Source organism: Lutra lutra, chromosome 8 (genome assembly GCF_902655055.1).
Source record: "Lutra lutra chromosome 8, mLutLut1.2, whole genome shotgun sequence".
NCBI classification, from domain to species: Eukaryota; Metazoa; Chordata; class Mammalia; order Carnivora; family Mustelidae; genus Lutra; species Lutra lutra.
This window is the reverse complement of record NC_062285.1, coordinates 18,162,201-18,185,286: the sequence shown is the minus strand read 5'-3', so window position 1 is coordinate 18,185,286 and position 23,086 is coordinate 18,162,201. Positions and strand designations below refer to the sequence as shown.

Here is a 23,086-nt window from a genome sequence, read left to right as displayed (position 1 = left end):
AAGGTCCATCCATGTTGTCACAAATGGCAAGAATTTCTTCTTTTTTTATGGTTGAATAATTGTGTGTATACACACACACACACACACATGCATGCACACAAATATATATATATGTATATTTTATGTACATTTATATACATAATACATATACACAGCACATTATTTTTCCCTTTCATCTGTCAATGAACACTTAAAGATTGTTTCTATATCTTGGCTACTGTAAATAATGCTGCAGGAAACATTGAGGTGCGTATAGCTTTTTGAGTTAGTATTTTCAGTTTCCTTCAGATAAGTACCCAGATATGGAATTGCTGGATCATATGGTAGTTCTATTTTTAATTTCTTGAGGAATCTCCATACTGTTTTTCATAGTGTCTGCACCAATTTACCTTCCCACCAACAGTGTGCACAAAGGTTCCTTTTCTTCCACATCCTTCCCAACACTTTTTTTTTCTTGTCCTTTTGATACTAACCATTCTAACAAGTGTGAGGTGATATCTCTTTGTGGTTCTGACTTGCATTTCCCTGATGATTAGTGATCTTGGGCATTTTTTCATGTATCTGTTGGCCCTCTGTATGTCTTCTTTGGAAAAATATCTATTTAGGTCCTCTGTCCATTTTTTAATCAGACTGTTTTTCTGCTATTGAGTTGTACTGAGTTCTTTAATATTTTGGATAGTAACCCCTTATTAGATATAGAATTTGCAAATATCTTCTCCCAGTCAGTGCACTGCATTTTCATTTTGTTGATGGTTTCCTTTGCTGTCCAGAAAGCTTTTAGTTTGATGTAGTTCTTCTTATTTTTGCTTTTGTTGCCTTTCCTTTTGGTGTCAGATCCAGAGAGTCATTGCCAGTACCTTTGTCAAGAAGATTACTGTTTTGTTTTGTTTTTTTTCTTCTAGGATTTTTTTTTTTTAAGATTTTATTTATTTATTTGACAGAGAGAGAAATCATAAGTAGGCAGAGAGGCAAGCGGGAGCAGTGGGGCGGGGGGAAGCAGGCTCCCCGCTGAGCAGAGAGCCCGATGTGGGGCTCGATCCCAGGACCCTGAGATCATGACCTGAGCTGAAGGCAGTGGCTTAACCCACTGAGCCACCCAGGTGCCCCTCTTCTAGGATTTTAAGACTTCAAGTCTGAGGTTCAAGTTTTTCTTTCTTTTTTTTTTTTTTAAATTATCTAAGACCTTTATGAACTGGTGCTTGCCATTTGTTGACTTTTTAAAAATCAAATTGTACACCTTTATTACAAATTAAAAATAAGATTCTTAAAAATCTCAACTTGACCAGATATGAAACAATTTAAAAATCTTTAAAGATATATTGAGAAAAACCAGGTTTTTTTTTAAAGACTTTTTCATTCCAAAAAGAGGCATCTTTAGGTAAAAATAATAAAAACCCCATGCTGCATAGATAATGCAGATAGTGCTATTTATCTGATCAGTGGGCAAAAAGCAAGCACTTAAGGTCTGCAAGCCCAAACTTTTGTTCAGTTTGTATTGCTAGAATTTCATATTCATTTCTTCTTGATGGTGTAGAGATGGTAAGCTGGCATTTAGTCAGCGCTGCCCTGCTCAGCCTAGGAAGTGGATGAATCCTCAGCTGGTGGACTCGCTGCTTTTGTCTCTTTGCCAGCTTGTGGTTTAGGGTTTTCTGGGTATCTGCGATGGTATGAACGTTGAGGTGGCTGCTGACCTTGGATCTCATCTTCTTGATTTTCCTTAGCTTTTTCATTGCTCTCCTCTCTAGGCTGTCTTTGGTGAGGAGGACCCCTGCAGAATCGTGGTGTATAATCCGGATGCATATTCTGTCTCACTGGTCTACCTTGTTCTCCTGCCCTCTTGGTGTCAGCACCTTCCATCATCTCTCCCTGCACAGGAGGGTTGGAAGACTGTGGTCCATGGCCATGGAGGCTCTGCATGTAGTAAGGGGGGAACCCTCACCTGTGGGAAGGCAGCACTGTTAGGCCTGGCCTTCAGGAGCAGGCTCCAATCCGTCCGTCCTTTTCCCCACTCACTATTCTGGTAATTGTGCTGGGAGTTGTGATGTGGAGGACCCCTGTGATGTGGGTAGCACGTATAATGGTTACGGTCTACTGCATATTCACTGCTGTACACTGGAGATCCACCAGGCCCTGTCACATTTATGCCTCTGAAACCTTTTCTCATTCATCAAACTCTACGGTCTCTCCATCTCCTACATTGTGAAGGTTCTTCTGGGGTTATTCTTTATGGTAGTCTGACACACAAACACATCTTCCTTGGTGTTATTCCTGTTGGTGAAACTATACCGGTTTCTTACATTGAACCATTTACTGTTCCCACAACCTTCCTTGCGATGATCTTGTCCCCGCTGGCAGGTGCCAGCAATGTGAAGCCACTTCAGTGGTGTAGGGCTTGGTGTCTGCGACGCTGAGGGTGGGAGTGGCGGGTGGCTACTCGTGGTTGCAGTGATGGTGACTGGGGCCAGCTGTAGCTCCTCCCAGGGTGTGAAGGAGGCCACTGGAGGCAGTGAAGCTGCTTGGGGCTCTCTGGGGTCCTCTTTCCACTCCCCTTTGGAACTCTAGATTCAAGTCTTTAATCCATTTTAAGTGTAAGTGGTATAAGATAATGTTCTGGATTCATTCCAGGTAGAGGGACAAAGTTGGCCCAAGACGACCACATCTAGAACCACAGCTGGGACTGGCATCAATTTCTTTTTCTTTCTTTTTTTAAAGATTCTGTCGGTCTGTTTATCTATCTTAGAGAAAACATGCATTCTTGAGCGGGGAGGGGTAAAGGGAGGGAGAAGGACAGAGGGAGAGAGAAAGAATTTCAAGCAGACTCTGAGCAGAACATGGAGCCGGATGTGGAGCTTCACTCCACAGCCCCAAGATCATGGCCTGAGCAGAAACTAAGACTTGGACGCTTTGTCCATTGAGCCACCCAGGTGCCCCCTGGCATCAGTTTCTAGTTAAATTTGTGCTATGTGAGTAATACTTTCTTAAGTCTCTAATGGTAGTTCTAATCTCTATAATTTTCCTAGGAAAGCAGTATTTTTGAATTATGTGGGGGGTACTCTTTCTCAACTGGGGTTCCTTGCCTGAACGATAAGATACAGAAAACTATTGAAAAGACACTTTTTAAATTCTCCCAAGGATGGTACATAACTAGCATAGGAGAGAAGTTAGTTCATTACATATACTAAATGCATGAGCAATAGGGCATAATTCTCTTGTTAAACCCTGCCTGAGAAAGGCTGAGGGAGTAGTTACTGAAGGTTTGCATAATTGACATCTTAGATTAGTGTTCTTCAGGCTATTTTTAAATAAAGCTTTCCTGCCCATTTTTATTCCTTTCCTTGGAACACTGTTAAATAACAAATTCAGGTTGGGGAAAAGATCTGGAGGGAGGTGTCAAACTACTCCTTGTGCGGTCTTTTATCCAGTCCCCTTGTCCTACCCTACACCTTTAATTCCTGAGCTCTTCTGGGCTTGTGTGACATGAGTCAGTCTCCTGCAAGGGCAGATGGGGGAAAGGTAAGGCCTAAGATGCTGGTAATTATCTACTCCTCCCCATCTTACAAAATTTCATTAACATTGCCTGACTGCTACAGTTGTCTCTTCTAGTCTTTGTTCCAGGGTTTATGCCTTTTTTATTCCTTTATTCTCATTTTGTGAGGATTTAGAAGGGACAAATGATAAACAAATGGGATCAAAGTGATCTATTTAACAAGAATATAGCTTTATGTGAAAAAACTTGCAAAGTCTTGGGGCGCCTGGGTGGCTCAGTGGGTTAAGCCGCTGCCTTCAGCTCAGGTCATGATCCCAGAGTCCTGGGATCGAGCCCCACATCAGGCTTTCTGCTCAGCAGGGAGCCTGCTTCCCCCTGCCTCTCTGCCTACTTGGGATCTCTCTCTCTGTCAAATAAATAAATAAAATCTTAAAAAAAAAAAAAAACTTGCAAAGTCTTATTTAAAATGGTGAAACACACATTACATTATTCAAAATCTAACCTAAACAGTATGTAGTAGAATCATCCATTCATGAAATTTAATATGGTAACAAACAGCTGACTCCATTTTATGATATTTGATTGCTGATAGCTTTGAAGTCTCACTCTTCCCTTTGTGCCCTGCATCTGGGCAAGCTGTTAAAGCCCAGGAGGGGCACCTGGGTGGCTCAGTGGGTTAAAGCCTCTGCCTTTGCCTCAGGTCATGATCTCAGGGTCCTGGGATCGAGCCTCATATCGGGCTCTCTGCTCAGCTGGGAGCCTGCTTCTCCCCCTCTCCCTCTGCCTGCTTCTCTGCCTACTTGTGATCTCTGTCTGTAAATAAATAAAATCTTTAAAAAAAAAAAAAGCCCAGGAGACTGAGACCTTGCAAGCCCCTCCCTGTGCACAAGAACCCTCATCCCACCCTCACTCTCAACCACAATGAAAAACTCCAAGCCAGTTTCCTTTTCCTTTTCTCTCAAGCAATTTTGGGCTAATATGGGAAGTCTGCCCTGTTTGCCTCAGAGAGCTGTATTATATAGTAAAATGAATTTTGCATACTCCTAGTGTCTCTGTGTGTGACATCATCAGTCTTGGTTATCTGAGCTAAATTTGGTGTGTGGAGGAGGTCCATCTTATTTCTGCAAGGGACACAGTTGGCATCGGGAGCAGGACGTACAGAGGAGGACGCTACCCCTGGCTGAGGGACTTTTTTCTCTTGCTTCAGTTTTCCCTGTGGCTTGGTGCTACATTTGCTGAGTTCTACCGAACCTCTGTTATAGACTGAACCAATTTAAGGTGGAAGTTTCAATAACTGGTGTTTAGGGAGAGGTGTATGGGATGGGGCCCTCTAGGTTGCCTTGAGTCATGTCTCAGCTCAAACCTGTCTTATGTGTCTTACATTGAGTTGCGTGTTGTGATTCAGTCCTAAGCCATGACTGACGCTAGATTCAGGAAAGACTCATCCTGTGATTGACTGGCTGTGTGTCTCAATCAGATATTAGCCCGTATTCTACAGAGGGGTTTAGACTTGCAGCTTCTACAGTACTAGGCCCACTGGGTGATCATTTGTGTGTGGAAGAATAGCAGGCATTATTTGAAGAGTTGAATTACTCAGATTTATTCTAAAGGCACATGGCTTGATAGGACCCTACAAAATTCTTCTATAGCTTCTGCTGCCTATTTCTCTGACCCCGGAATGATCTTGATCCTCAAAAACACCCATGGAATACCTGTGGTACAGCCAAGGCATTCGCTGAACCACTGTCATGGGGAAGAGCCCTAATCCTGATGATACTGATTTGAGTCTCTGAAAGAAAGAATTTATAAATATGAGGAGTGTAGAGAAGACCTCCTTGAAATATATCTAGTAATCACCACCAGTAAGTAGCAGGAGAAAAGAAAAAGAAACCTGGATACAGGGGGAGTGCATTGGTTTGTTAGGGTGGCTATAATAAAATGCCATAGACTGAGCAGCTTGGACAACAGAAATCTATTTTCCCATAGTTCCAGAGGCTAGAAGTCCAAGATTAAGGTGCCATCAGAGTTGTTTCTTATGAGAACTTTCTTCCTGGCTTGTAGATGGCCTTTTCTCTGTATGTGGGAGGAAGAGAAATAGATCCCTGGTTTCTCTCCCTCTTCTTAAAAGGACACCAGTCTTATCAGGTTAGGGCCCCACTCTTATGACCTCATTTAATCTTAATTACTTCCTTAAAGGCCCCATTTTCAAATAGTCACTTTGGGGCTTTGGGGTTCAATGTGTGAGGTGGTGGGGGGGGAACACAATTCAGTCTACAATAAGGAGGAAACAAAAACTAAAAACAAAAGTACACTATTAGACCCAGGTAGTAACCTGAAATTTACTAAAAGAATTCATACAACACAAAGATAAAAGGGCACGGACTGGCTTTGTGCTTCTATAATACTGGTTTTTGAATTAATTTAAAATCTGCTGCAGTATATCAATTGCCAAACTTTTATGGGTTTATACAGGGCTCAAATTATGGTCGTACTTGGGATATCAGTAAGTTTAAACAAAGTGCCACCTTTAATATTGGGGGAACTACTGAACATGATGAGAGGACAAACAGGTACGCCTCACCTTAACCACAGACACTACTCTTGCCAAACTGCTCATGGTTGCAGTAGCCATCTCCTAAAATATCCCATAGTGTTCATGGACTCTCTGACTGGATGAGTAATAAAATTAAGTAGTTACCACTTACAAATTATCTTGATAAAATGGAACCCCATGGACCTCCTCTCCCATTAAAACAGTTAATAATGTCCAATGTATATTAAAACGTGGCTTTTTAATGATTGAAACCCACTATACAAGACACATTTAGAGAAGGGGTGATTATCCCCACTGCTCTGCCATTTAACAGCTCAATTTGGCCTGCTCTTAAAGTTGGGAAGAATGAATGGTGCCTCTTGGTGGATTACCTCAAGCTTCATGCTGTGGGTCTCATTAATGTCCCAGTAGTCAGTATTATTGCAGTTACTGACTTCATCCAATCAGCAACTGGTAAATATTTTGCCATTATAGATTTGGTGAATATGTTTTGTTTAGTGACTATTTCTACAGCCTCTTCAGTTTTTTTTTTTTTTTTTTTTTTTTAAAGATGTACTTACTTTAGAAAGAGAGCAAGCGGGGGGCTTGGGGGAAGGGGCAGAGAGAGAGGGAGAGGGAAACCCAAGCAGACTCCGTAGCTGGGAGTGGAGCCTGACATGACATCTCACGATCCTGAGATCATGACCTGAGCCAAAACCAAGAGCTGGATGCTTAACCAACTATGTCATCCAGGTGCCCTTTGAGTGCAGACTACTTCACCTTCAAAGTATGACACCCTTCTCCCCAGCTACCATGGGGAGCCTCAACAGCCTTGTGATCACACACAGTCTTTAAGGGCAAGATCTTAACTATATCCTGCTTTCAGTAGGAAGACAAGTATGACATTACATTGGTGACTTTGTCCCCTGAGGAGATTTATTTGACCTGCTCATTCAGAAGCTCACAAAAAGAAAATGGGCCCCTGCCTCATACTTAGTGTAAGGTCCTGTAACCTTGGTTAAAGTCTTGAAAATTAAATGGTAAACAGAGGGCTGCTCTACTCATGATGCTGTCAGGAAACAGCTTTTGAGTCTCTCAGACCCACAACATCTTTTAGGCTTTTTTGGGTTCTAGAGGAAACACATCTCTCCTTTATGTATTGTACTTAAGTCCTTTTATGCTGTTACTTACAAACTGGCTCTCCTTGAGTGGGGGTCCCTTTTTTAATAAAAGGCTCTAGAATCCATCCAAATTTGCTGACACTCCTGTTAATGACCCCTAGAGACTCCTTTACTGTAAAGGTTTTGGCAACTTTCTGTCAGCATCAGAATACCATTTATATAAACATAATAACTTTAAAATGGTAAAAGCACAAATATTTTAATTTTGCTAAAATTAAACTTTTGGCCTTTCAAAGAAACTTTTTAAAAATGAAAAGGAAAGCCGCTAACTGGGAGCAAACATTTCACAACACATATCAGAAAAAAGCCTTGTATCACAATTTGTTTATCCATTCTCCTATTGATGGACATTTGGGTAGTTGCCAGCTGCTGGTTAGCATGTATGATGCTATGGACATTTATTTATACCTGTCTTAATGGTCAAATGTTTTAATTCCTCTTGGATAAATACCTGGCGGTGGAATTGCTAAGTCATAAGGAAAGTATCTATTTTATTTTATATTTTTCCAAGCAAATTGTATTGTTTTACATTCTAACCAGCAGTGTTTGAAGAGGCCCTCCAGGTATTCACCCACACTTGGTATTACATTGTTTTAGTTTTGACCATCCTGATGGGAATGAAATGTATTTTGGTAATAATTTGCATTTCCCACATTACACATGGTCTAGTTTACATATATTTACATTTACATATGTTTATTGACCCAACTGAATATTACTTTTATGAATCTGTGTTTATGTCTTGCTTATTTGTTAATTGATTAAGAGTTCTTTGTTTTGTGGACATAAGATCTTTGTCAGATATGTTTTATGAATATCTTCTTCCATTCTGTAACTTATATTTTCCTTTAAAATCTTTTAATTAAAAAAAATCCTTTAAGTTTGAAATAATTTCAGATTCATAGAAAAGCTGTAAAAATAGTAGAGTTCCCATATACCCTTAATTCAGCCTCCTATGATGTAAATATACTTTTATTGAAGTATAATTGACATACAACGTTATATTAGTTTCAGGTGTATAACATGACTGGCTATTTGTATACATTGCAAATTGGTCACCACAGTATGTCTAGTTAAATCAGTCACCATACATAGTAACAAATTTTTTTCTTTTGATAAAAACTTTTAAGATCTATTCTCTTAGCAACTTTCAAATGTGCAATACCATACTAATGATAGTCACCATGTTGTACATTACATCTCAATAACTATTTTAAACTGGAAGTTTGTACCTTTTGACTCCCTTTACCCACTTCGCCTCTGCCCTACCGCTGGCAATCACCAGTTTGTTCTCTGTATCTATCTGCCTTGTCTTGGAGCTTACCATCTATGTTTTCTTCTAGGAGTTTCATGGTTTCAGGTCTTATGTTCAAGTCTTTAATCCCCTTTGAATTAATTTTTGTGTATGATGTAAGATGGTAGTCCAGATTCATTCTTTTGCATGTGACTGTCCAGTTTTCCCAACACCATTTGCTGAAGAGACTTTCCTTTCTTCATTGTATATTCTTGGCTCCTTTATCATAAATTAATTTCATATATGTGTGGGTTTATTTTTGGGCTTTTTATTTTGTTCCATTGTTCTATGTAACTGTTTTCATGCCAGTAGCATCGTGTTTTGATTACTATAGTTTTGTAATAGTTTGAAACCAGGGAGCATGATGCCTATAGCTTTCTTTCTCAAGACTGCTTTGGCTATTCAGTCTTTTGTGATTCCATACACATTTTAGGATTGTTTGTCCTATTTCTGTGAAAAATGCCATTGGAATTTTAATATGATTGCACTGAATCTACAGATTGCATTGCATAGTGTGGATATTTTAACAATATTCTTCCAATCTATGAGCATGGTATATCTTTCCATTTATTTGTGTCTTCTTCAGTTTCTTTCATCTTTGTTCATAGATAGTATACATGGTTAAATTTATTCTTAGGTGTTTTATTCTTTTTGTAGAACTGATTTTTATGTCCTGAAACCTTAGTGAATTTGTTGATTGGTTCTAACAGTTGACTGGTGGAGTGTTCAGGGTTTAAAAATATAATACCATGTCATCTACAAACTGTCCTTGCATCCCTGGAATAAATCACACTCGATCATGGTATATGGGACTTTTGATATATTGCTGAATCTGGTTTGTTAATATTCTATTGAGGATTTTTGCATCTGTGTTCATGAGAGATATTGGCTTGTAATTTTTTCTTTTGCCTTCCTTGTCTGATATCAGGGTTTTTTATTTATTTATTTTTTGAAAAGTTTAAGAAGGATTGGTATTTAATTCCTCTTTGAATTGTTGGTAGAATTCACCGGTGAAGCCGTTGGGTTCTGGACTTCTGTTTGTTGGCAGATTTTGATTACTGATTCAATGTCCTTATTAGTAATCAGTCTTTTTTCTTTTTAAGCAAGCTTTGTGCCCAACATGGGGCTTGAACTCACAACCCCAAGATCAACAGTCACATGTTCTACCAACTGAGCCAGCCAAGCATCCCTCAGATTTTCTATTTCTTCATGATTCAGTCTTTGTCAGTTGTATATTTCTGGGAACATGTATTTCTTTGAGGTTGTCCAATTTGTTGGTGTATAACTGTTCATAGTTTCTTATGGCCCTTTATATTTCTGTGGTATAAGATGTGATAGCTGTTTCATTTCTGATTTTGAGTCCTTTCTTTTTTCTTGGTGAGTCCAGTTAAAGGCTTGTCAATTTTGTCTTTCAAAGAACTACGTTTTAGTTTCATTGATCTTTTTTCTTTTAGTCTCTATTTCATTTACTTCAGTGATCTTTATTTCCTTCTGACTACTAACTCAGTGCTTTGTTTATTCTTTTTCTAGTTCCTTGAGGTATGAAGTTAGGTTGTTTGACATTTTTCTTATTTTTTTGGTAAGATTTATTCATTTTCGAGAGACAGTGAGCACAAACAGGAGGGAAGGGTGGGGGAAGAAGCAGATGCCCCACTGAGCAGGGAGCCCAATGAAGGACTCAGTCACAGGACCCTGGGATCATGACCTGAGCCGAAGGCAGATGCTTAATGACTGAGCCACCCAGGCATCCTCTTGTTTCTTGATATAGGCATTTATTGCTATGAATTCTCTTTTTAAAACTGATTTTGCTGCATCCCATAAGTTTTGGTATATTGTTTTTTATTTGTTTCAAGATACTTCATTTTCTTCTTTGACCCACTGGTTGTTCAGCTGCACGTTGTGAATTTTCTAGTACACTTCTTCTAATTGATTTCTAGGATATTGTGGGAATGACTTACATGGATAAGTTATAAAAGACATCACAGCTTCTGTCTTGCTCTCTCTTCTATCGCTTGGCTCTGAAGAAAGCCAGTGCTAAGTTGTAAGGGCACTCAAGCAGTCCCAACAGATAAGTAGTGATAGGAAGAGACCGTTCCTCTTCAAGATCAAAGGGCAACCATTCGTGTTGTTTAGTATAGTGAAGATACTGCCTCCCTCTGAAGGAAAGGGGAGCCATGCTTACTGCATGCAGATTTGGGTTCCTTAAACTTAGGGGAACATAGTAACATAATCTACTTATGTAACATAATCCACTGGTTGTACAGGGGGTCATACGGACCTCTTTGTATTGTTCTGTGGGAATGGGGCTTAGGGAACCAGAAGAAAAATACTAAAATTCTAGCTACTACTTTTGTTGTGAGTAATACAATGTCCTTTGTCTCTGATCAAGGAGTCTTGTGTCTTCAAAAAGCATGAAACTATGGCAGGTTAACTTATTCATTTGCAAGCAGAGTAAAATCTCCAACTCTTCATAGTTCTTGACAGTTTTGGTGACAAAGATGGGACTATATTTGGTGTGAAAGCTAGTCATTAATTTGAATGGTCATAAGAGAACTTCAAGTGTTTAAAGAAACACCACCAGTATGTTATACAGCCTGAAGATGACTGAGGAGGGGTCTCCAAAATAAGACTACCCTTGGTTACCCAGAGGGATAACTGGCTTGTTATTTATGTGCTCTATGATGGGGTTATCCCTACAGGAGGAATCCTCCAATTTTAAAAAGTGGTATGAAATTTGTTCCTGACTATCTGAACTGACCAATGACATTACCTACCATGGTGGTGGAAGGCATTCAGGTCAATCTCAACTCCAGGATTGTTACTGATGACCAAATTGCCACAATTTCCTGGGGGTAAAGGCAGAAACTGTACAATTGTTAATATATCCCACAATACCTGAGGCTTGTGGGATTGGCATGAAAAAGCTGGTATTCTGGCCACTGCTACTGCTACAGCAATAAACTGTCCTTTATCTCCAATCTCATGTTTTCCACTAGTATCGTTGAAACTGTGGTGGGCTAACTTGTTAGTCTACAAATAGGGTGAAACTGTAGACCCTTCACAGTTGTTGACAATCTATGCCCTTTCATTTTCTTAAAATGCTAAGTTTTTAATTTTCAGGAAGTACAATTTATTAATATTTTTCTTTCATGGTTAGTGATTTGAGTGTTCTGTCTAGGATATCTGTGCCTATCAGATGAGCTAGCATCTAAGTTCATTGTCTATTTCACATGGGTATCCAGTTGTTTCACTACCATCTATTAAAGTCTATTCTTTACCCATCTGAATTGCCTTGATACCGTCATCAAAAAGCAACTGGCTGCATCTAATTCAGGACCCTCTGTCTGTTACAATGGTTTACTTGTCTACTGTATGCCATATAATTTCCATTATATAGATAAATTTAAGATGTAGCAAATCACATTTTCTTTTCTTTCCTTTTTTTTTTTTTTGCATTAAAACTATTTTAGGGGCACCTGGGTGGCTCAGTCAGTTAAGCATCTGCCTGTCTCATGTCATGACCCCAGAATCCTGGGATGGAGCCCTACATTGGGCTCCTTGCTCAACAGGGAGTCTGCTTCTCCCTCTCCTCCCTGCTCCTCCTCTTTCTCACTCTTTTTCTCTCAAATAAATAAAATCTTTACACACACACACACAACCCGATTTTAAATTACAAAGAAATGTTCAGTCTATTTAAATCTTTATCCCTGCTTGTAGAATAATGCTGTATAATCTGTCTGATCATGTAGGCAAAGGACCTATATCATGACTTCCAGTGTTTGTTCCCCTTGCCCCCACCATTTTCTTTTTTAGTTACATCTATTGTTCTACAGAAGTTATATCTTGTCTTGCTTTTCCTAAAATAATGTCACACCTTTAAGATTAGGAAACTGACAAAAAGAGGTATTATTTTTTTAAGGCCTCCTAGGAAGTCAATATAGGAACCAACTTAGGATTAACAGTTCCTAATGATAATGCTGCTATAAACATTGGGGTGCATGTATGCCTTTGAATTAGTAATTGTGTATTATTTAGGTAAACTGGCTAAATGACTAGTGCAATTACTGGATCATAGGATAGTTCTATTTCTAACTTTCTAAGGAAACTCTATACTGTTTTCCAGAGTGGCTGTACCCAGTTTATATTCCCATCAAAACGTAAGGGGGTTCCCTCTTTCTCCACATCCTTGCCAACACTTGTTTCTTTTGTTATTTTAGCCATTCTAACAGGTGTGAGGTGATATCATATTGTAGTTTTGATTTGTATTTCCCTGAGGATGAGTGATGTTGAGCATCTTTTCATATGTCTGTTGGCCATTTGTATGTCTTTTTTGGAAAAATGTCTATTCATGTTTCCTGCCCATTTTTAAATTGGATTATTTGGTTTTTGGGTATTCAGTTTGATAAGTTCTTTACAGATTTTGGATACTAACCTTTTATCAGATATGAGATTCACATATATCTTCTTCCATTCCATAGGTTGCCTTTTAGTTTTGATTGTTTCCTTCACTGTGCAAAAGCTTTTTATTTTGACGTAGTCCCAGTAGTTTATTTTTTGCTTTTATTTCCCTTGCTTCAGGAGACATAGCTAGAAAAATGTTGGTATGTCTAATATCACAGAAATTTCTGCTTGTGCTCTCTTCAAGGACTTTTATGGTTTCAGGTCTCACATTTAGGTCTTCAATCCATTTTGAGTTTGTGAATGGTGTAAGAAAGTGGTCTAGTTTCATTCTTTAGCATGTTGCTGTCCATTTTTTCTGACACCATTTGTTGAAGAGACCATCTTTTTCCCACTGGATGTTCTTTCCTGCTTTTTTGAAGATTAATTCACCATACAGTTGTGGGTTTATTTCTGGGTTTTATGCTGCATGGATCTATGTGTGTGTCTGTTTTTGTGTGGAAACAGCTCAAAAGTCCATCAAATGATGAATGGATAAGGAAGACATGGTATAAACATAGAATATTACTCAGCCATAAAAAAGAATGAAATCTCACCATTTGCAACAACATGGATGGAGCTAGAGAGTATTATGTTAAGTGAAATAAAGTCAGCCACAGAGACAAATACCATATGATTTTACTCGTAGAATTTAAGAAACAAAAGAGAGAGAGGCAAACCAAGAAACAGAATCTTAACCATAGAGAACAACTGATGGTTACCAGAGGGGAGAAGGATGGGGGAATGGGTTAAATAGGCGATGGGATTAAGGCACTTACTTGTGATGAGCACCAGGTGTTGTATGGAAGTGTTGAATCATTATATTATACACTGGAAACTAATACTACACTGTATGTTAACTAAGTGGAATTTGAATAAAGACTAAAAAAAGAAAAGCTCCTAACGAAAGAAAAAATGTATTCTGGACAAAAATATGACTAAAACCCAACTTTTACTATATCATTTACATATACATACAAAGACCTATATATATAAATGATATAGTAAAAGTGTATTTTACTCTATAATAAATATATTGGAAATATATAAAATATATAATAAATATATTGGAAATGAGCACTGGTAAACTTATATTAAAAAATTTTGTAGAGTCATTAGTTTCTACTGTTTTTTATATGCTGGAAAGTAGAAAAATATCTTCTAAAGGATTACAGTAGGACTGCTTGAAACTGTTGCTTTTAGAACAATAGAGAAAAGTATAAAAAGTCAGTTATATGCATCACTATTACACTATTTAGGATAAAGTAAAATTATATTTCAAGACTAATATGATGTTAACAGAAAATTTTTAGAACATGATAGTGGGTTTAAGAACTCATGAAAAAGCAGTTAAAATTACTTTTCTTCAGTTTTGGCAGAAATGAATAGGTCTACCAGCTTGTCAGTCATGTTTTGAAATTCTAAAAATGTGTTGACTTACCACTAACATAATTTAAAATTATAGAAGATCACATATTTAGTACCTGAGAGGTAGTCTTTAAAAGTCAGTTTGACCACACTTAATAAAAAATTTATTAAATCATTATTGACTGCATTAAGATATAGATAGCATACTAAAAATTAACCTATTTAAAGTATCTGATTCAGTGTTTCTTAGTATGTTGTACGATGATCACTATAATCAATGTTAAAACAATTTATAAACAATGTTAAAACATTTCCTTATCCCCAAAAGAAATCTTTTACCTTTGCCCCAACCTCCTCAGCCCTAGACAACCACTACTCTACATTCTGTCTCTAAAATTTTCCCTATTCTGGGTATTTCATGTAAGTGGAATCATATGGTGTGTGTGTTCTTTTACTTAGCATAATGTTTTCAAGGTTCCTGCTATAGTGTGTATCGGTACAGTTCCTTTTTATTGCCAAATAATATTTCAGTGTACGGATATATCACATTTTGTTCATCCAGTAATCACCTGATGGACATTTGGATTGTTTCCACTTTTTGACTATTATGAATAATACTGCTATGGGCATGTCATGTATAAGCTTTTGTGTAGACCTATTTCAGTCCCTTGATTAGATACTGAAGAATGGTATCTTAATGATATGGATACTGAATGATACGGTAACTCTTTAACTTTCCGAGGAACTGCTAGTCTGCTTCCCAAAGCAGTTGTACCATTTTACATCTCACCAGCCATTCATAAGAGTTCCAGTTTCTCCATGTCTTTGCAAAGATTTTTTATTATCTGTCTTTTTTGGCCAGCTTACTAGGCATAAAGTGATGTCTCACTGGTTTGCATTTCCCTGATGTGAAGTATATATTCTAGATATATACCTGATAAGGGTCTGGTATCCAGCATACATAAAGAATGCCTTAATTAGGCAAGTGGAAAAAAGAACTTCATAGACATTTTTTCCAAAGAGGATATACAAATGGCCAGTAAGCATATGAAAATATACTCAATATCATTAGCTACCAGAGAAATGTAAATTAAAACTGCAATGGGTGGTCCAGTATGGGATAAGTAGTGGGTAAGTAAGATTTTGAGACATAAGGCTCAAGAATTCAGGGATTAGGTCCTACAGGGCTTTGATGGTCTTCTTTGACAGTGCCAGGTACAATAATAAGCATCTATAAGTACTTCACATATATTAAATCATTTAATACTCAACAATCTATGAGAGTATCACAGAGCATTGAGATATAACTTGTCTAAGAGCTTACAAATTTGATCCACTATTAAAAATCCACCAGTGTTCCCATTTCCTATAGGAAAAAAAAAATTCAGCTTCCTATGCATGACATCTAAAGACTTGGCGTCTGGTCCTTGCCTTCCTCTCCAGTTTTATTTCATCTTAACCATTGCCTCAGATATCCAAAACTACCGGCTGAACAGTCAGGCTGTTACTTATCTCTGTGCCTTTTTGAATATTTTCCTTTTGCCCAGAAGGCACGATTGTGCGTGGTCTACCTAACTCCTTCTCTATTAAGAATACGTTTCCACTGAGAGGCCCACCTGGTCTGTCCTCATTGGAAAACCTCTTAAGCACTCCTGATTCTCAAGCCTTCAGACTTGGACTGGAATCTATACCATCACGCTGTAGTCCTCCTCACCAAAGACAGCCTTCAAACTACACTACAGGCTTTTCTGGGTATCTAGCTTGCAGATAGAAGATCATGGGACTTCTCAGCCTCCAAAAATCACGTACAAGCTCTGGATTAAAAATCAGCATATATAAAAACTGAACAGGATTTTACTGGCTTTGGAGCTCAGGGAGATGGCAGAATAGAAGAAACCTGAGCTCACCTCCTCCCACAGACACATCAAGAATGCAACTCACTCTGAAAATGACCTGAAGATGAGCAGAACAGCTCTCCCACAGCTGAAGATATAAAGAAAAAGCCACATCAAGAAGAGTAGGAGGGGTAGAGACCTAAAGACATTTATAGACTTAAAGTGAAGTGTTGAAAAAACACATACCATGCAAATGAGAGTGAAAAAAAAAATGCGGGGGTAGCAATATTTATATCAAGACAAAATGAACTTTAAAACAAAGACTGTAACAAGAAACAAAGGCATTACATAATAATAAAGGATCAATCCAACAGGAGGATAAAACAATTGTAAATCTGTGTTAGAAGCACAGCAGAGGAGCACAAATGGGAGCATAAATATATACAGCAAATATGAACAGACATAAAGGGAGAAACTGACAGTAATACAGTAATAGTAGAGGACTTTAACACCCTCTTTACATCAATGGATAGATCATCCAGACAGAAAACCAATAAGGAAACAATGGCTTTGAATGACAAATTAGACTAGATGGCCTTAATAGAAATATACAGGACATTCCATCCAAAAACAGAATACACATTCTTTTCAAGTGCCTATGAAATATTCTCAGGATAAATAAGTCCTAATAAATTTAGGAAGATTGAAATCACCAATCATTTTGTCTAAACACAACAGTATGAAACTAGAAATCAATTACAAGAAAAAAAAAACTGGAAAAAACAAAAAATATGTGGAGACTAAACAACATGTTACAAAACAACCAATGGGTCAATGGAGAAATTAAAGAAGAAATCAGACAATACTCTGAGACAAATGAAAGTGGGAACACAGTGGTTCAAAATCTGTGGGACACAGCAGAAACAGTTTAAAAGGGAAGTTTATAGTGTTACCTGCCTACTTCAAGAAAGAAACATCTCAAACAAGCTAGCCTTACAAACCTAAAGCAACTAGAAAAAGTAGAAGTAATTCAAGTGTCCATCAATAAGTGATGGTAGAGATATGGCATATATATCTACAATGAACTACTACTCAGACATAAAGAATGAAATATTGGGGACGCCTGGGTGGCTCAGTGGGTTAAGCCGCTGCCTTCGGCTCAGGTCATGATCCCAGCGTCCTGGGATCGAATCCCACATCGGGCTCCTTGCTCAGCAGGGAGCCTGCTTCTCCCTCTGCCTCTGCCTGCCACTCTATCTGCTTGTACTCACTCTCGCTCTCTCTCTCTCTCTGACAAATAAATAAAATCTTAAAAAAAAAAAAAAAAGAATGAAATATTGCCCGTTGCTTTAAGGACCTAGAGGGTATTATGCTCAGTGAAGTCAGACAGGAGAAGACAAATGGTTTATGATCTGAATCAAAAACAAAAGAAAACAACTGAAAAGCCAGAAACAGGCTCCTAAATACAAACTGATGATGGCCAGGGGCGGGCATGGGCAAAATACTGAAAAAGTTTCAGTACCAACTCTGATGTAAAATAAGTCATAAGGATAAAAAGTACAGCATAGGGAATATAGTCAATAAAACTGTATTAAGTTTGTATGGTGAACATACAAACATACTTCATTGTGGTGAGCATTTCATATATACAAATGTAGAATCACTATATTGTATACCCAAAACTAATACTGTATGCCAACAATACTTCAATTAAAAAAAAAAAGGAGGGGGCGCCTGGGTGGCTCAGTTGTTAAGCGTTTGCCTTCGGTTTGGGTCATGATCCCAAGGCATCATGGCTCCCTGCTTCGTGGGAGGCCTGCTTCTCTCTCACCCACTCCCCCTCCCTGTGTTCCCTCTCTTACTGTCTCTCTGTCAAATGGATTAATAAAATCTTAAAAAAAAAAAAAGAGTAGGTTTTCTCAGTGAAGCCTTTCTAACTCCCAGAATACTGAAGTATTCCATACCATTAATATACTTTTACGAAAATCGCAGTATTATATTATGATGGTCTCTTTACATAACTGTGTGTATGATAATCTAAAGTTTTGGGACCATGCCTTCCATTTACATATTCTCAATGTCTGTAGCACATTATAAAGTCAGTGAGTAATTCATGAATAAGCACTATGGGGAAAAAGTAGAAGAAGCTGTAGGAGAAATAGGTGGAAAGTCTACCAGGCCCCTTTGGAGGTAGAAAAATAACTTTTAAGATGTATTATTAGAAGTGAATAACATACACAAATGGGAAGTAATAATTACATATTTCTCTCAAGATTAGTGAGGCTCAAAATGTAGATCTCTTGCTCAGTAAGTCTACCAAAGATATATTTTCATGTCTCTGGGAATATTTTATGTATTTACATCTTTTAAAGTTAAATGTAATCTCAGGGGAACAGATATTTTTGTCTCCAGCAGAAAATGTCCCATATCATCCTATTTGGGAAAAAAATACAAAAAGAAATTGAAAGGATTTTAAAAAATTAGGATTTATGATTGTAAATGGTATAGGGGAAATGAGAAATCCACCATATTCTTTCTATTCTATTCAACTATGGTCCATCCAGTATTTGTCAAAGTCACAGTATTCAGTAAGTATTACATATGTACACTGGAATCTAATTAGCTTTTTAAAGCATGGTGTGTGGGGGGGAACAATTTTAGTAGTTATATTCTCTTAGAAAAGCCATATTTCAATTGTTGTATATGTTGAAATATTTAATAAGATTTTTAGAATTAGAAGGATCACAGAGACAATTTAAAATAGAAGAAACCGGGGCGCCTGGGTGGCTCAGTGGGTTAAGGCCTCTGCCTTCAGCTCAGGTCATGATCCCAGGGTGCTGGGATCGAGCCCCGCATCGGGCTCTCTGCTCAGCAGGAAGCCTGCTTCCTCCTCTCTCTGACTGCCTCTCTGCCTACTTGTAATCTCTGTCAAATAAATAAATAAAATCTTAAAAAAAAAAAAAAAAAAAGAAACCGAAGCCTTTGGAAGTTGAAAAATCTTCCTCAGCTTCAATGGACAGTCAGGGGCAGAGCCAGGTTAAGACATTGTTGCCCAGCAGCCCACTGTCAGGTTTATAGGTTACCAATCAATGTAGGTGTTAAGATGTCACTGCCAGTGGGCATACATGTTGTATCATGGGATATCTTAAATATATATCAAGCCAAAGTGTTTAAGTGGGATACCTTTTCAATGTTTCTACAAACTTAAAAAGTAGGATTATAATTTTAAAGAGTATCACAGTCATGACAAGACTTTGTAAATTCTTTAAAAAAAAAAAGATTTTATTTATTTATTTGACAGAGAGAGATCACAAGTAGACGGAGAGGAAGGCAGAGAGAGAGAGAGGGAAGCAGGCTTCTTGCTGAGCAGAGAGCCCGATGCGGGCCTCGATCCCAGGACCCTGAGATCATGACCTGAGCCGAAGGCAGCGGCTTAACCCACTGAGCCACCCAGGCGCCCCAAGACTTTGTAAATTCTATAGATGAGGATAAATATCATTTCCTTTTGTTTTGTTATCAGATAATAAAGACCTAGCAACATAGTAGGTGCTCAGAAAACACTTGTTGAATTGATGAAAAGAATACAATCTGGTAGTGTCAAGAATTAACCATTAATAAGGGAAGGCCTGTGAAACTTACAGAAAGGGGATAGGAACAAGAATATAGCTAGGAAAAACATAAGGGGAGTAATTTATAAAATCATGATAATTTAAAAAATAGGTGTTATTTAGGTCTTTTCTAAACTCTGCAAATTCAGAGACAACCACGAACAATGTATTAGAAACTGTTGAGGTGAAAACAAAACTTAGAGGAAGTGTGCACTTAAGAATTGCTTCTTCATAAGTGTAGTAAATTTTCATGTTTTATTCATACCTCCTTATGACCAGTGGGATACATCTGTAAGATGACTCCTAGGATGAAGGAAGTGGATGTGAAAAGTATAAAAACCACTATCACACCAGGATCAAGTCATAGCATAAAACCTTCCATAATACTCATATGTGTCATCATACATCTAATTGCATTTTTATACAGGGAAGTTTAGGGTTTTTTTCCCCTAACTTTCCCCCACTGTTGTTTATTTTCCTCACTCTCAAGAAAAGCTACTTAACTATCATTATATTTTCTTCCTTCTTTATTTAGTCTTAAAAATTTATGGCTTCCAGGGGCACTTGGGTGGCTCAGTCGGTTAAGCGTCTGCCTTTGGCTCAGTTTATGATCTCAGGTCCTGGGATTCAGGAGCCCTCATCGGGCTCCTTGCTCACTGGGGAGCCCGTTTCTCCCTCTCCCTTTGCTTGCTGCTGCTCCTGCTTGTGCTGTCTCTAACTATTTCTCTCTTTCTCTGTCAAATATATAAGTAAAATCTCTAAAAAAAAAATCAAAGTTTATGGCTTCTGATATACTTTCCACTTATATATAAACAGTATCAGTCAATAGGTTTTTAGTTTGAACAACAGTGATAAGATACAAAGTGCTTTGTTACTCCTTCATGTGCTTTCAGTACTTGAGAGTGAAAACGGGATATGATAAATGTATCAAAAGGTGAAAACATGGGAAGAAATTCCTTGATTACCTTAGTATACTTTACCATGCCAGTAGGCTTATAATAATTATATTGAAAGAATGCCTGTCTGATTGGCTGGCTGGCTAGCAGAATGAATGATGGAAAGACAGAAAGATTCTGGCCATTCTGAGAGGGGCAGTGATTTGCGACTGAACAGTTCTCGCATACAGCCAAGCAGACTAAGCTCACTTGCTTTTCTAAGGGATTAGTAAAGCTTCCATTTAAAAAGGGCAGTGGTCGGGGCACCTGGGTGGCTCAGTGGGTTAAAGCCTCTGTCTTCAGCTCAGGTCATGATCTCAGGGTCCTGGGATCGAGTCCCGCATCGGGCTCTCTGCCTGCCTCTCTGCCTACTTGTGATCTGTCAAATGCCTACTTGTGATCTGTCTGTCAAATAAAAATTAAAAACAAACAAAAGGGCATTGGTATTAAGAGAAGGTGGTGCAGCCCCATACCAAACCTAGGCTAGGCAAGAAGAGAATCGAAGGAACATTTGAGACAAGGGTTTTGAACAGGCTTTGTTCTCAACGGTTAACACAGCTAAAGTGTTAAGAGTTCCACAAATGATGTTATAGGCACATAACATGCCCTGAAATAGTACTAATATCTCAAACCATAGGAAAGATTTGTCATAACAGGATGGAGGACATACCTTTGTGTACATGAAATGAGGTCATACGTTAAGGACATATATTAAGGCCCTAGAAAATAATATTTTGTAATTGTAACATGTTTCAGTTCTTTTTGTGGCTGAGAATATTCCATTATATGTATTTGCCACATTTGTTTATCCATTAATCTTTTGATGGACATTGGGCTCTTTCCACCTTTCGGCTATTGTGAATTGTGCTGCTATGAACATGAGTGTACATGTGTTTGCTCGAGTACCTTTTTTTAAAATGTTATAACCATCCTAGTGTGTGTGCAGTGGTATCTCACTGTATTTGTATTTGATTTGTATTTGCCTAATGAAAAATGTTGTTGAGCACTTTTTCATGTGCTTACAGGCCATTAATATATCATCTCTGGAGCGATGTCTATTCAAGGTCTTTGTCCATCTTTGAATTGATTGGTTTTTGTTGTTGAGTTGTAGTTCCTTATATTTTCTGGAAATTAATCTCTTATCAGATATGACTTGCAAATATTTTTTCCCACCCCATTCCATTTTCACACTCTTGACAATGTCCTTTAATATACCAAAGTTTTTAATTTTGATGAAGTCTACTTACCTAATGTTTTCTCTAGATGCTGTGTTTTTGTTGTCATAGCCAAGAAATCTTGCCAAATTCAGTGTCCTGAAGCTTTCCCCCTCTTTTGTTATAAGAGTTTTATCATTTTAGCTCTTAGGTTGATGTCTTTGATCTATTTAGAATTAATTTTTGTACATGGTGTAAAGCAAGGGTCCAACTTCATTCTTTTGCATGTGGATATCCACTTTTCCCAACACTATTTGTGAAAAAAGACCATCCTTTCCCCATTGAATGTTCCTGGTACATTTACTGAAATAATTTGAGCATATATGTGAGGGATACCTCTAGGCTCTCTATTCTTTTATCTCTATGTAGGTCTGTATACCAATACCACACTATTTTGATTACTGTAGTCTTGTAGTCAGTTTTGAAATCAGGAAATGTGAGTCCTCCGATTTTAGTTTTTCCATTTCAAGATTATTTGGTTATTAGGGGACAGTCCTTGAGATTCCATTCCAATGAGGACTGTACTGAATCTGTAGCTCACTTTTAGGTAGTATTCACATCTAACAATATTAAGGATTTCCTCCATGAACATGAGATGCTTTTTCCATTTATTTATGTCTTCTTTAATTTCTCTCAGACATGTTCTCAGTGTACCTCATTCATTTTTATAATGAAGATCAAAGCTAGTTGTCTAGTCAGTACCTCTTACTTACTAGAGATCACAGTCTCCTTCCTATCTCCATGTCTGCCTTGAGGTTATAAACAGTGTTATTTATTTTTATTTAGAGAGGGAGAGAGGGGCAGGGGGAGAAGGAAAAAAAGAATCTTAAGTGCGCTCCATGCCAATACAGGGCTCCATCTCACAACCTTGCAATCATGATCTGAGCTGAAATCGAGTTGGACTTTTAACTGACTGAACCACCCAGTGAGCCACCCCCACCTTGAGGTTATATAAATTTTAGCATGCTATATACTGTTTCCACATTTGACATTGATTCCACATTGATCTTTGATTTTAAGATTTACCCATATTGGGGTGTGTGTATATACACAGTATATTTGTAGTTACTTTTAACCGGTATGTAGTATTCACTGTGAATTAGTTCCTTCGGCTGCCATGAAATATTACCACAAACTGGGTGGCTTACACAACAAGAGGAAACTAAAAGCCCAAAATCAAGGTGATATCAAGGT

At 38.0% G+C, this 23,086-nt stretch overlaps 1 protein-coding gene and 1 pseudogene across 1 annotated transcript in view; both read right to left on the bottom strand.

Moving 5' to 3' along the window:
- Window positions 1-23,086, bottom strand: part of DNAJC1 (DnaJ heat shock protein family (Hsp40) member C1) — a 223,337-nt gene that overhangs the window by 39,245 nt on the left and 161,006 nt on the right. The gene's annotated exons all lie outside the window — the stretch shown is intronic.
- Window positions 1,499-6,119, bottom strand: LOC125107520 (Y-box-binding protein 1-like; annotated as a pseudogene).